At 42.8% G+C, this 13,928-nt stretch overlaps 1 protein-coding gene across 1 annotated transcript in view; it reads right to left on the reverse strand.

The window, feature by feature from the left end:
* TSHZ3 (teashirt zinc finger homeobox 3) overlaps window positions 1-12,333 on the reverse strand; it is a 62,422-nt gene extending 50,089 nt beyond the window's left edge. Inside the window, exon 1 of the mRNA XM_062586786.1 lies at window positions 12,308-12,333. The gene's annotated coding sequence lies outside the window, so the exon portion shown is untranslated. The remainder of the gene's footprint in view (window positions 1-12,307) is intronic.
* Between the last annotated feature and the right edge of the window lie 1,595 nt (window positions 12,334-13,928).

Raw genomic sequence — 13,928 nt, forward strand, 5'->3', positions numbered from 1 at the left:
TTGAAAAGGTGGCCCAGAATGAAAGAGCCGGATAAAAGCGTTAGGACCCTTACTTGGCCTGACTCACCATACACTTTGGTAAGTGCCAGTGAAGATAGTAATGCTGAAAGAGGCTTAGTGCAAGCATGCAGGAGATTTGTGACAGAAAGTTAGAACTCCATGTCAAGCCTTTCATGCAAACAATAAATATTACTTCTGCTCATAATCAGACTTTTCTCCAGCATCGTCTTTGAATGTTGAACCTTTTTCAATTAATTAAAAACTATGCACTGCAGAGTGCATATTTTATCAGCCCTCAGCTGCTTAAGTGTCTAGAAAAGACCAGGCAGTTTTTCTTTTTTCCAGGCAACCCAGAGCAAGTACTTGCAAGGGTCATATCTTTTTAATTATCTTTTCTCTCTTTGATTAATTATTCCGTCTGACAATAGCGTGTTTCTAATGCTATTCACCTGCCTTTGATGATTGACAACTTTTCTGTCTGATTCAAAGCAAACAGCTGCTGCCATGATTGCCTAGCAACCAGGATGTGATGGATGAGCCCCAAAGATGGATGGCTGCAATAAATCATGTCTCCAGCTATAAAACTGAAAAAAGGGATAAGAATAAAAGCGAACAAAAAACAAAACAAGGTTTCTTCCCATGAGTGCACTCAGCTCCTTACCAATTACACCTGAAATGGACTTTGTGTCTATTAATAGCAAAGTTTTCTAATCAGTAAGAATGCAATGATGCCATTTGTATCAAGGTGTGTTTACAATTGTTGCAGCAAATTGGCACTTGTACTTCAATTACCTACTGTGTTACACAAGTGCAAGGGTAGGAGATCAAAGTTTTACCGTCTACTGCTGAAGGCTTTATAGAAAATACTGTATTTTTGCAGGGTTTTCTTATGATTTTGAACTTCAATGAAGTGTACAAACTTGAATTCTTACTTTTGGCGACTGATGCGCCATACCAAAGGCAAATTGAACTGAATTTGCGAAAGGAATAAGAAACACCAGATTCCTGAAAAACTTATTTTAAAATAGCTCATATAAAGTCACTGAAGGCTTTACAAAAGACAGTGTTAACCCAAATGCTATATACTGTTTATTAAATGTTGCTGTAATTCCTTCTTGCTAGCAAGGCATCTAGCAATCAAAGGAAAAGTTCATCTGACAAGCAGCATTTCAAAAATAGCATCTACCTGCACAAATTCAAGACTAATTCCTTTTAATAGAAATCTGTTCTAGTCTGATTTTCCCTACCATTGTGACTTACTTAATTTTTCTATGACATGCCAGGAAAGAAACACTGAATACAGTTTACGAACTCAGAGCAAGTTTAACTGCTGTCCAGAGATGGTTATGCACAAATACCTAGTAATTTTCAGCTCTGGCACTATTGTTGAAGCTGTTACATTGCTGGAACTTGTATCTTGTGATAGTCATTGCCTGTGCTTCCCCGTTAAGACCTAATTGCCTACATAGAGCTGCTTCCTTAATTCTTCCAGCAGGTGGGGGTGTCCTGGTTCTAGGAAAAGTACTTCAGAAAGGGAAGTGATTGCCCTTGCTTTTTCTATGCATGGACTACCTACCATCATCATTCTGGACACCTGGGAGTAAACGTAAACGCTAAGATTCGGATTCACTGCATTGGGTGAAGAGGGTGGATGGAAAAGAAAAATGTAAAAGCTGAAATAATTATGTTCCGGAACTTTATTTTCTTTGCTGCTATGGGACCAAAATGCAGTCTATTAGCAAAAGGAAGCCAGCCTGTGTTAATCTTTTCATGAGCACATTTTTAAAGCCTATTTTTATACTGGAACTAGCAATGTCCCTAGCGATGCTATGCTTAAACAGCTACAGTCCTGCTTATATGTCAGTGTTACGTACAGCATGTAGCTTCTTTCCTTCGCGCAAAAGCTTGCCTGTCCCCTTGCTGAGGCCACAGCTTTGGCAATTTCTTTACAATTACCGAAATTCTCTCACTAAAAACTTAACTCTGTCTCTGCCTGTCTCTCTCCCAGAAACACACACACGTACACAGAGAAACCCAGCCCCTGAAACAACTGTACGGCACTGCTGTAATGACCAGCGAGTATCTGGTAACAAACAATGAGAAAGCAAAGCCATCAATCAAAACGTGCACGTCGAGGCCTCCATTCTGTCCCAGCTCATCCAACTCTCAAGTTACAGCTTTACACGGCAAGTCTAAATAATATTCAAAATGATAAATGGCACTATAAGCCTGATATCCATCATCAATCTTTTTTTAAGGAACATCCATCTTCAATAATGCACGTTTGAATCATGTGAAACCAAGAGCTCCCAGATTCATTTACACAACCCCCAGCAAGCTGGTGCTGCTTGAATGATACGTGTCAGCCAGTTTTCCCCAACTGCCAAGGTAAAAAAAAAAAAAAATAGAAAAGAGAGACAGAGTGAGAAAAGGAAAACAGAAGGGGAAAAAAAATCTTCAGAGGGTTGAACACCACGACTTAGCAGGTAACAGGAACGCACGCACGCAGCCTCTTCCGCCGGCTCTCCCCCCGCGCACCGGGCCCCGGAGCCGCCGCTCGCGCCGCGGGCAAGGGCCACGGCGGTGCCCCCGGCCCGGCCCGCCAGGCCCGTGACAAACGACACGCGTCCTTCCGTCCACAGGGCCGGGCCGGGCCGGGCTCTGCCGGAAAGGAAACGGGCTGCTCGGCGCGGCGCGGCTACTCGCCACCGGGATTTAGTTTCAGGACTCTCAAATGAAATCTACCACGTTTCAAGCGCGCGGCGAGGGCAGGCCGGCGTGCGGCCGGCCCGGGGCTGGCGTTTTCTGGGTGTTTGGGGTTTTTTTTGTTTTGGTTTTTTTTATGCTCTCTCTGCCCTTCGGATTTCTAAAAACCGCTCCACTGACTGGAAACTGCAAAAGAACACACATACATCAAAGTCTTCGATAGTTATGATCCATGATAAAATTTAAATAGGTTGAGGTTTCTATTTTTATTTATTATTGGGGGGGGCATGCAGGCTTGACACAAAAGCAAGATAAAAATTAGCATGTTTGAAGTAATCGTCCCACAGCTTGACATCTGCATAGTAAATTTTAAAGGAAAAAAATGTGTCAGGCAGGCATGAGCTGTTCCCTCCCTCCCCCCCTCTTTCATTAGCTCACTGGCAGGGTGGCACTTCTGAACCTCATTACTGCAGGAGGATTTATGAAGCTGAACCCAATGGCAAAGAAAAGGCATCTGTCAATAATTGTAGGGAGCTGCACTCACAGCTTTGAAATCTCATTAAGTATGCAGTTATCAGGCATAAAGATCAAAAACATTACTCAACTCCGACAGAATCTTATGGAGGAACATTAATTAGCAACAGGCCTACAGTACAAAAAAAAATAAAAAAAAAAAAACAGACTTCCTCTCACACCTGCCCAACCCACAAACCAAAAGAAACACTCCCCCTCCCTTCAGAAAAAAATAATTCCCAGCATCTGAGACTGATCAAGTACATGAAACAAGAGAGAGGAAAAAAAACCCAGTTGAGACAGTCTTGGCGGTGAAGAGAGAAAAGGAAGAAGCTGTCAAAGTTGAGAAGGATGTCAGCACTGGCCCTGATTACAAGGGCCTATACAGTTCCCAGGCCTTTTATCATCCCTGCCATCAAAAACAGACTCTGTGTCACAGATGGATGACTGATGGCTGCCAGTCTCCAGCAGCCTCGCCAAGCCTCCAGGAGGCCCCTGCTGAGATCTGGCCCTCCAGCAACAGGCTTGACCTAGCAGGAAAAGGGCTTCAGGCAGCGAGCCCAGTCCCAGAGATACTCAAAAACAGCACCCTGTTCTGCTCTGCCTTAGAACAATTCAGCGCAGGGCTGCTCGGGGTTTGTTTGTTCAGCTTACAGAAGTTAAATGTAATACTTCTGCTCTCCATGCGAGAGACTACGCATTATTTGAAAATAACACAAGGGGGAGAAAAAAAAAAAATATATATATATATATGTATCTTCTTAGTCCACATTAAAGCTATTTTTCTAATTTTCTTTATAGTTCGCATTTTAACCAGGATTTGCACATTCAATTGCTTAGAAAATACAGTAGAGTAAAATATAAATTTGGGGAGAAACGTACAGATTCACTGATGTAGCTGGATCATAAAACCAAGTGACCTTTGCAGCATTAAGTATGGTGTGCAACTAATTAAGAACTATGCTCATATTAACATTTTTGTTTCAGAATCAGTGACATCAACTACACAGCCTAACCCATTGCACATATTTTTTTTCATTTCCTCTGTATCAAAAACTGTGTTTGCAAACAATAACTCAAAGCTACTTGTTTAAAAAACAGTGGTGAGGCGGGGGACACCTTCTACAGCCTTTTTCCCACTTGGGACTATGTCTGAAAAACTCCCTCTCTAGTTACATGCTACCCTTCACACATTTTATATTTCCCGTAATTTTGCACTACAAAGAAGCTTTCAGTTGTACAACTCCATCTCTATGTTATTTACTACATACTGGATTTTAATACAATGTACAAATTTTTCTCTATTTCATGAGATATATAGTGATATTTACATGTCACTTGTAGCAATTCTAAAGATTGGCTTCTTAATGAACTACATCTTTAATGGAGTACAGCGTCAGATAAATATGCAGACATATAAAAGGCATTCTGCCAGTCAGAGTCTTTTCAATTTCCAAAATTCATTCACTTACAAAGTATGCACTTTAAAATAAACGTTACCTTTGACAAAATAAGGAACTGCAGGTTTTCTTCTGAATAAGATTTTTTAAAAGAATCTTGCATAAAGTGTTACAATAAGGTGTTTATATTTTTTCATATGCTTACCATATTACTTTTATTATGTGTAGCATCAAAGTGATTATAGCAATTACATCTAACAGAATTAATTATAGAACATCCCATCACTCCTAAATACATAATGCATTAGAGGTAAGCCAAAGAAAGAAAACATCTTGACTGTAGTGACTATTGTTGGAATAAATTTTTCTCCAAGCAGAAAGGCAAGTAATAAAGTAAAAATTATATATATATTTATATATATATGATCAGTGCAGTAACATGTTTAAAATGTTAACTGCAAAAATCTGAAAATAAAGGCAGGTACATTTTTTAATGGAGATACTAACGTGTAAAGCTGTATTAGCACAAATACCCATGTAAAAATCCATTAAAGTTTTTTAATCATGAAATATGGAAACTAGCCAATTCACCTAACCAACGTGTTAGTACATAAAGACAAGAGTGTATGGGTAAAAGAGTTACAAGCCTTTACGTATGCAAAATAAATTCACTCAAAGCTTCATTAATATTAATTTAAATTCAGAACCCATTTACATTAAATTGTTCATTAAAAATTGCCTATTTTATGCAACATGCATTCTGCAAAGAACACATAAGAAACTGAAACAGAGGGCTCAATTTAATGATGGAAATATCGAAAGTAAATGAATTTGAGTCATTCCAAACGAATAATAAAACAGCTCTTTCCTCTATGCTAGTATGTTAAGTTTGGCGGAAGGGCATGGAAACCGCTTTGCCTCTCTCCTACTGTAGCTTTGTTGGCGCCCTTTTGACCTCTTTAGCACCACACAGTTTTGCTAAAATATGGTTTTTTTTTTTTTTTTTTTAAGGCAGGCCATAAAAAACACCTCCATAAAAATATTAACTAATTGTGAGTACGCTTAATGCTTAAAATCTTACATTTACTCCGCCCAAGGTTAAGCTTAGCTTAGTTGTTTAAAAATAATCCCTAGTATGAAAGAACGGGAGGTAAGCAGTCACACAAGCTGGGACTGGAGACTTCTTCGTTTGGTAAACTCCTACACCAACAAATACAGTGAACTTACGCGATTCCCAACAGCTGTTCTGAATGAAGAAAAGAGAGTCATAATTAACAACATGTGTCCTGACAGAATTAATTAATAATTTATAATTAAGTCTAAAATACAAAGTTATTCTTGAAGAATCACACCTTTGGTGTCCAAGCAAGCCAAGTAATGGAACTGGCAAATAGCTCTCAGGTATTTTATGATCTTCTGGTAACTCCTTTCCTACTCTCCCTCCGCCCCCGGAGAAAGAAACCTTTGAACGTTATCTGAGAAATACCTTAAAGTTGATGCTTGCTCTGAGAAATATTTAAATTCTGCAGACTGTTGTTCTATTGAGATGGCTAAAATATCTTTCAAGATCAAAACCAGGCAAATTTAGTAGAATAAATCTTGCAGTCTCTAAAATTAAGCGCCACTTATTCGAACTCTTATAGTTCTTTTTATGAAAATCGTAATAAACAATTTCAAGCTCTTACGTTGTTCCATTCTGCATTATTATACTTAAGAAAACTACAATAGTTTCATGTACTATCCTTTAAATCTTGAGCCAATTTTTAAGCATTTTTTTTAATGCTGAAATCAAGAAAAAAAATCAATTGACCGATTTTTTTTTCAATCCTGCTTTAGGTAATGACACAAAAAAAGCAACACACCCATTGTTTAGTAGGATTTTTAAAACTAATTTAATGTCTAACTGCAAACGCTGGAAACTAGAATTAATCTGTCTGGGTAAAAAGAAAAGGCTTACAGACATTTAAATGCATGTATCGGGACACTTTATCAACCTAACATAAAATTGTCATCTTATCTTATTATATGACTATTTTATGCATGTGTCAAAGAATTTAAAAATGAATGCCTGTCTATTCAGTCTAATTACAACTGCATATTATCTGTCTGGATGTACCAGTCCATATCATTGTTACCAAATACAATATATTGTATTCACCTTTCATTTTTAACTTAAGGCTGATAAACCACAATTTGGGCGTAACTAAATTTAAAAACACACACATACACACAAAAAGAAAAAAAAAATCAGACTCAAGCACCTGAGGTAGATTGTTTAGTAAATGATGCCGAAGTATTTCATAGATAAGATAACGCACGATCGCTCTGGAACTGTTATTTTCAATATTGTATCATAACCATACATATACATACACAGATACTTGACGATGCAACGCTTCAGGCATCTCAATACTTGCTCTAAAGCAGTACCTTGTAAATAGGGCTACATTAAGATTTGCCAATCCACATTTGGATTCACTAAGAAACAGTCACGACACTGGGTTAAAATATGGACTATTATACTGTAAAACTAATAGTTAAAAGGTTTATTCTGAAAGACAACATGTAAGGTTACTTCACCTCATGGTAAATTATTTCTGTTCACTCACTACTCACCACTACGTTTATACCTAAGTGTGCACATACCACACTTAAAAATCTACCACACACTTCACCCTGAAGGTGATCTTTTCTATATAGTTTCCACTAATCCTGAAAACAGCATTGACAAAAAGGAGCCACTCTAATCCTGCTAACTCACCCTAGCTTCACTGCATTTCCCATAACCCTGCAGCAGTCACAATTCATTCTAATCACTTTACAAAACAATCTTTAGTAAAAAGAGGAAAAATGCAGACTTGTAAGCCAATTTAAGAAATAACTGCTGATACATCAGTTATTGACTATTTCACTCCTGCTCATGATAGTGCTCAAGGCAAAACTGAGAACAAAATGACAACATCAACCACACGCAATAAACTGTGGCCCAGGAGAGCACTGAAGCCCTAATTGACAGCTGTCAAGCTAATGGGAGAGATGGCAGCTGATTCTGGAAAATTCTGTTTTCCAGGCAGATATTCAGTGGAATCTATCAGGCCTTTTTATATTTATGCCCCTTTTTCTTTTTTTGCATTGTTCCTCACACTTTGCCGAAAAAAAAAAAAAAAAGCAGAGGACAGCCATAACTAATCATTTTGTCAGCTCGCTGCTAGGAAGAATCTCTGTCCAACGGAGAAATATGTGGCAGGTTTGGAGGCAAATAACATACCAAGGGCTGACACTGCAAGTACCTTTATAGGTAGTCTACTTTATCGCTACATTTACTTTTGGGGTATGTATGTAGTTGTAAGCAATTGCCATAAATTAAAGAAAGCATTCAACTTCCTGAACTCGCAGCTGGCTGGAATTCTGGCTGAACAACCTGCGTGCCATCTTGCATCTGCATTTCTGTAGCACGCTTCTGGCCTCATTTTGGAGGTGCTGATAAACTACAAAGAGCGCTGAAGTAAGAAGCAAGAAGCGGAAGTGTTCCACATCCCTGAAAAATCAATTTAATATATTTCAGTATTCACACCAACTATGCGCATCTTTTGAATGTGAGCACCGAAGTTGTGAAGAGCCTAAAAAGTATGCAGCTATCTCTACGGTTTAAGCCATACTATATAGGGGAGGAAGGAAAAAAAACAAAAACAAAAAAAACAAAACAAGGCCCCAACTTTGTTTGTTTTTCCAGAGGGTTGAAAACTCAGTGCCTTTGTCTGAGCCTAAGAAACAATAATTGCTTCTTTGAATAATAGTAATAGTAAAAGTAAATCAGTTTCCAACAAATCATTAATTTCCAACCCCTCCTCAGAAGGGTTTGATATACAGAATATGTATTAAGTTGTTTCCGTCAGTAGGAAGTACATTTTCTTGATCTTTTAAATAGATGTATTTCTAAAAAAGCTGTGAGTGAAAGCTATAATTTAAGGACAGATAATTATTACTTGCATGAATAAGACTGGCCTCTATTAATAAAGTCTTTAGCCTTCCTAGACAGTAGCCTCTAAACAATAAATATTTTCTTCCTTCTGACTTGAATGACAGAAGTCTGGAGCACCAATTGTAATTCTGATCATCATCTTGCTTTTGCAGGTGAGAATAATAATAATAAAAAGAACTGTGATTTCTGCCTTTTTCCAAAAAAAATTATCTACGATATTCACCTGAGTCTCATAGCAAACAAACTGAAATTATCATTTTTACGGATTCTTGATTCTTAGAGACAGCTTTAGTCTTCTACAGTGTGGTGTTAACACTTGGGCTAGACATAAAGAATTTGTGCACCTGTCTGTTATGTCTGCGAGCTCTGTGCTGCTGAGAGTTCTTTGTTGTTGTTATTCTACTCCAGACCATTAAAAGGGCCCTAATTCCTATGACATGATTATCCAGGTACCAAAGCCCATTTGTCACCTGCAGCAGAAAATTGAGTTAATGCACAACTAAAGGCAACCAGGACTGTGTAATATCAACTTGATTACATCAAACTAGCTGCAAACCTAATTCTGCTGGATGACACTGCGTGGAGCTTGTCATCTCCAATCATTAAAGCTGTCAGGAATCCATCAGGTTTACAGCTAATTAGGTGAACACTAATGAAGCTGGCAAAACAACTTTTCTTTTTTTATGGCTGAGCGGACCTTTCAGTTTGGAGAAAAAAAAAATCTCGAGTATCCTCAAGGTTGCTGGGGACTGGATTTCCTGAGTTACCAATCAGCAGACATCTTTAATTCTCCCCCCCCCCACACACACCACCTTTTTTTCTCTCTCAGTACCAAGCAATCAATTTGTCATCACTCTCAGTATGCCACAAAAGCAGTCATGAACCTTGTAACTCGCAGCTCGGAAGCCAAAAAGAAGAAAGAAAATTGCAAGTTTCTTCTGCCTTAAAATAAAACCCCTCATACAGCTCACTTATTTATCTTCATGCACTTATCAACAGCATAAATGTTCTTGTTTTTTCACTCTTCTCAAATAAGTAGCCCTTCAGTCATTCTACATCCCCCATATCCATTAGGCAGAGGCATTTTGATAAAGTAAAGCCAAAGCTAGTGTATGGGAAAGAATGAAAGCACTCACTCTGCCAACTTCTGATTGACCATTAAGCTATTGATGAATGTGCCTGTCAGGAGAGAGACAATTAAATCAAATATGAAACAAAGTCGTTTTGACGGGTCATTTTGATAGAGCAAAACCATTCTTCCATCTCCTATTAGTCCTGCAGTCAAGTTTTTGTAATGAATATTTCTTAACTAACCTGTTATTTCTTAGCTGTTTTTAAGGTGCTAAAAAAATACTTTTGCTTTCACTGCTATTAGAAAAAGCAACATTTCCAATGTGGCCAATAAAACAGCATTTCAGTGGGAAGCAATTATACATGATACTAAATGTTTAATGTGATAATCAAAAAGCTAAAAGTTTAAAGAGATTACACTTCTACTAAATATGAAAGATAGATCACACATCATCGATGATTCACTTGAGAAAGGAGGGAGACACAGAGTGGAAGAAGGGGAGGAAAAGATACCTCAGCATGCGTGTTCAGTGCAGAAACATTTTCTTCCAGCCTAAAGAAAGCCCCATACACAGCACAGTTGTCTGAAGAATATGTCAATACTTCGAAGAGTTAGATTTTGCAAAACTAAATTAATGTTACATCACAGTGTTTTCTGGACCTTATGAAAAGCTCACCGTTTTAGTTATTTGAAAAATATTATTGGATGACATGGGCCTGAAATTCAAAATATTATCATGAAGCATTTGGCTACAATATTGTTTGCTAGATCACATCACTATCGTACTTCAAAACTTTCCAAACTTTCTAACTAACTGTTTAGGACAGAAAAGAAGACTACTAAGAAATACACTTTTCTATTTCAAAAGCACTTAATGAACGCATATAAGTTGAAGACGGGAAGGAAGGAAATATGGACATAGTTATTTACAATTTGTAGTACTCATTGAATCACTTGCTATTTAATAAATTCAAACCACATCACTCTGAGAACTTGTCATACAGTGTGAATGTGCTGTCAGATTCCTGAATATGCATCTTCTGGTAAAGCTCTACTAAACTGTAGGACTACCTTTTACAAGTTGCTATAGGTACAACTGAAATTGCACTACCCATAACACTGCTGGAGCCCCTGGAAAACTTCTACAACCAGCTTCTCAGCACAGATGCTTCCTTTTTAAATAGGCAAGTTATGGTCGCTTCCTTACTGGTCCCCCCAATCTGTCCCTGATTAAAACAGATCCTGTTTCTCCACCTATGTGAGTATTACACCTATCAAAACACTTGTCCATGTAGTTATGTGACACATCCAGCCAGAAGCCCCCGAAGTTGCACTGACAGAGTTGACAGGCCACATGTGACGTCACTGAGTCTGGCGTTACCATGGCAAGTGATTTATTGATGTTTATCGGGAATGAATAGATCAAAGGCAGCCAGATGACAGGCGATCAATCAGCCATCAAATCAAGGATGGCAACAGGCCAAGGAAACCTTTTCCAGCCCACATATCCCCAACTAAGGATTACTGTAAAATAACGTGGTTTTTTTTTTTTTTTTTTTTTTTAAACTGTTTTCTTTTCAATTCGTCTTTTCCAGAAAATGCTGCTGAAGTTTAACAGGAGCTGACATTCCTGGCACAAGGAAAACAAACCAAACAAAAAAAAAAACTCATCAGGACAAAGCCTTGTAAAGTATTCTTAAAAAAAATGGAGGAAACTGTAAAGGCAGTATCAGAAACATTTGCCAGTCATTTGACAATACACAGACCCTTTTTTTTTCTTTCTTTTTTTTTTCTTTTTTTTTTTTTTTTTTTTTTTTTTTGCTTTAGCTTCCTTTGTGGCTTCTCATCTGGGCTCATAAATAAGAAATCAATAGGATTAACAGAAGAGGTTGCCAAAGAAAGTGACCAACTAGGTGGATCTGTCTCTCCAGTAGACAAGTCTCCAGTGCAGTACAAGGGGAAGAGAGAAAAAGATAAAAGTTGGGCACAGGGATCTGTTCCAGGGTTGCATCTTCAAGTAATGCTGCAGACCTTCCCAGTCACTTTGTCCCTACCACTTCATTCACAGCAGACCATGTATCTACACGCATACTATCTTTTCTTACTGAAATATATATGTTTTTGCTGGCTTTCATAAATCACTCGTCTGCGAGAGAAGAGGACGGACAATAACGAGGACCAGGAGAGAGAGAACCAAACTAGGTGCTAAAGTACGGGCTGGAAATGCCCAGAATTTGCCTCCTTCCCCCACGCCTCGCCGCTCGGGTCATACGTGTGACATGTAGCATGTGGGGACGCGCACACGCCTGGCGCCTCTCACCGAGTCGCCCCGGAAAGTGAGCTCCAAAGTAGGAGAGGGGCTTTCATGCGCCCCTACCCCCGCAGCCTCAAGGGAAAAAAGAAAAAGAAAGGAAAAAAGAAAGAAGAAAAGGGGATCGCCCCGGCGCGGCGGGGTGCCCGAGCCCAGGAGTTGCTGCGCCCGCCGCGCAGCGCGCAGCCCGCGAGCGGGGCAGCGCCGGCACCGAGCACACCAACTCGCTCTGCCCGCCGAGAGGGGAAGAAGGGGGAGAAAAGGGAAAAAAGAAGGAGAAAGCCGAGGCGGCGGCGGCGGCGAAGCGCCCGGCGGGGACGTACCTGCTGCGCGCCGCGGCGCCTGCTGCTTCCTCCGCGGCATGCTGCGCGCCTGCGGCCGCCGGCGGCGGCTGCCTGCCTGGGCGCGGCGGTGCCGGCGGTCGCCTCGGCCCCGCAGATCCGGCGAGCTGCTCCAGTCTCGGCGCGAGGGCTGGGCTGGGGATATATTTTTTGTTGCTGTGCATACACACGATGCCGAGGAGGAGGAGGCGGCGGCGGCGGCGGCGGAGGAGGCGGCACAGAGGAGAGGACAGCCCTGCTGCTGCTGCTGCTGCTGCTGCTGCTGCTGGCAGAAGAGGGGGGAAGTTTGACAAATCGCCCCGGAGGAAGGAGGAGGGGGAGCCCCCCGAAGAGGTGTGCGGGCGGGAGGACCGGGGGCGCCCGCGGGGCCCCCGCCCGCCCGCCCGCGCGGCGCGGGGGCGGCGGCGCGCACGGGGGGGCTCGGCGGCGCTTCGCCCCGCGCTGCCCGCTCGGCTCCGGCTCCGGCGCGGCGCTGGAGCGGCGGCGGCAACAGGCGAAGCCCGAAGGGAAGCGAGACGATCGCAGCGTCACTCCAACCGGCCCGCAGAGCGGCCCAGGGGCACCGCGCTCCGCCGCCTCCCTCCCCGGCCGGCACCTTAACTCTTTGCGCATCGCGCCGCAGCCGCGGGCCGCGGGGCCGCCCCGCCGGGCGGGCTGCGAGGCGGCCGCGGCGCCCCCTCCCCTCCCCTCGCCTCGCCTCCCGCCCCCCCCCCCGCCCCGGGCCTCACGCACCCGCCGCCGCGCAACTTGGCCCGGCGGCCGCGCGCCCGGTCCCGCCGCGCGCAGCCCTTGAGCCCCCCCCGGCTCCGCCGCGCGGCCCGGGACCCGCCCGCCCTCCGCGGGGCGCGGCGTGGCCGCCCCCAGCCCGCGCCTCGCACCTGGCCCCGCGCCGCCGCCCCCCGCGCCGCGCCGCGCCGCTCCGGCCGGCGGCGGCCACCGGCTACCGGCGGCGCTGCCCCGCGGCCGCCCGCACAGCCGCGCGCCAGCTCCTCGGGGCCGATCACTTTCTGCCTCGCTTGGGGCGGCTTTTTTCTTTTCTTTTTTTTTTTTTTTTTTTTTCTTTTTTTTTTTAAGTGGTGATTTCTCTCTGCCTTTTTCTCCTTTTTTCCCCCCCGTCCAAGTTCACTGGCGAGCCCGGGGGCTCGGCGAGCGCCGCCGGATCGATGCGCTGCGGGTTTGATTGTGCATTCCTGGGCCGCGGTGCCGCGCATCGGCGGGGAGGGCCGGAGCGGCGCGCGGGGCGCGGAGCGGCGCGGAGCGGCGCGGCGCGGCCCCGGCCCGGCCCGGCCCGGCCCCGGCGCCCGTCTTTACTTGGGAGAAGTGAGGCAAAAAAGCAGTAGCAGATTTTTTTTTTTTTTAAGTTCATGGGGAAGAAAGGAGGGGGAAAAAAAAAAAAAAAGGATGATCTCACTTTTACGGTAAGATCAGAAAAACTCCGCTCGCCCCCATTCTTCGAGATTTGGGATTATTCCAAATACCTTACTAAGTGCAGATGTTGTTGCGTCTTCACATCCTATAAAGCCGACTTGACGTTCTTTTGGTCTCGCTTTCCTTTTCCAGTTGCAGGAAATTCAAACACTTTACATGAAGGGTGGAGAAGGTT

The sequence above is a fragment of the Rhea pennata genome, chromosome 13, assembly GCF_028389875.1.
Source record: "Rhea pennata isolate bPtePen1 chromosome 13, bPtePen1.pri, whole genome shotgun sequence".
Taxonomy (NCBI): Eukaryota; Metazoa; Chordata; class Aves; order Rheiformes; family Rheidae; genus Rhea; species Rhea pennata.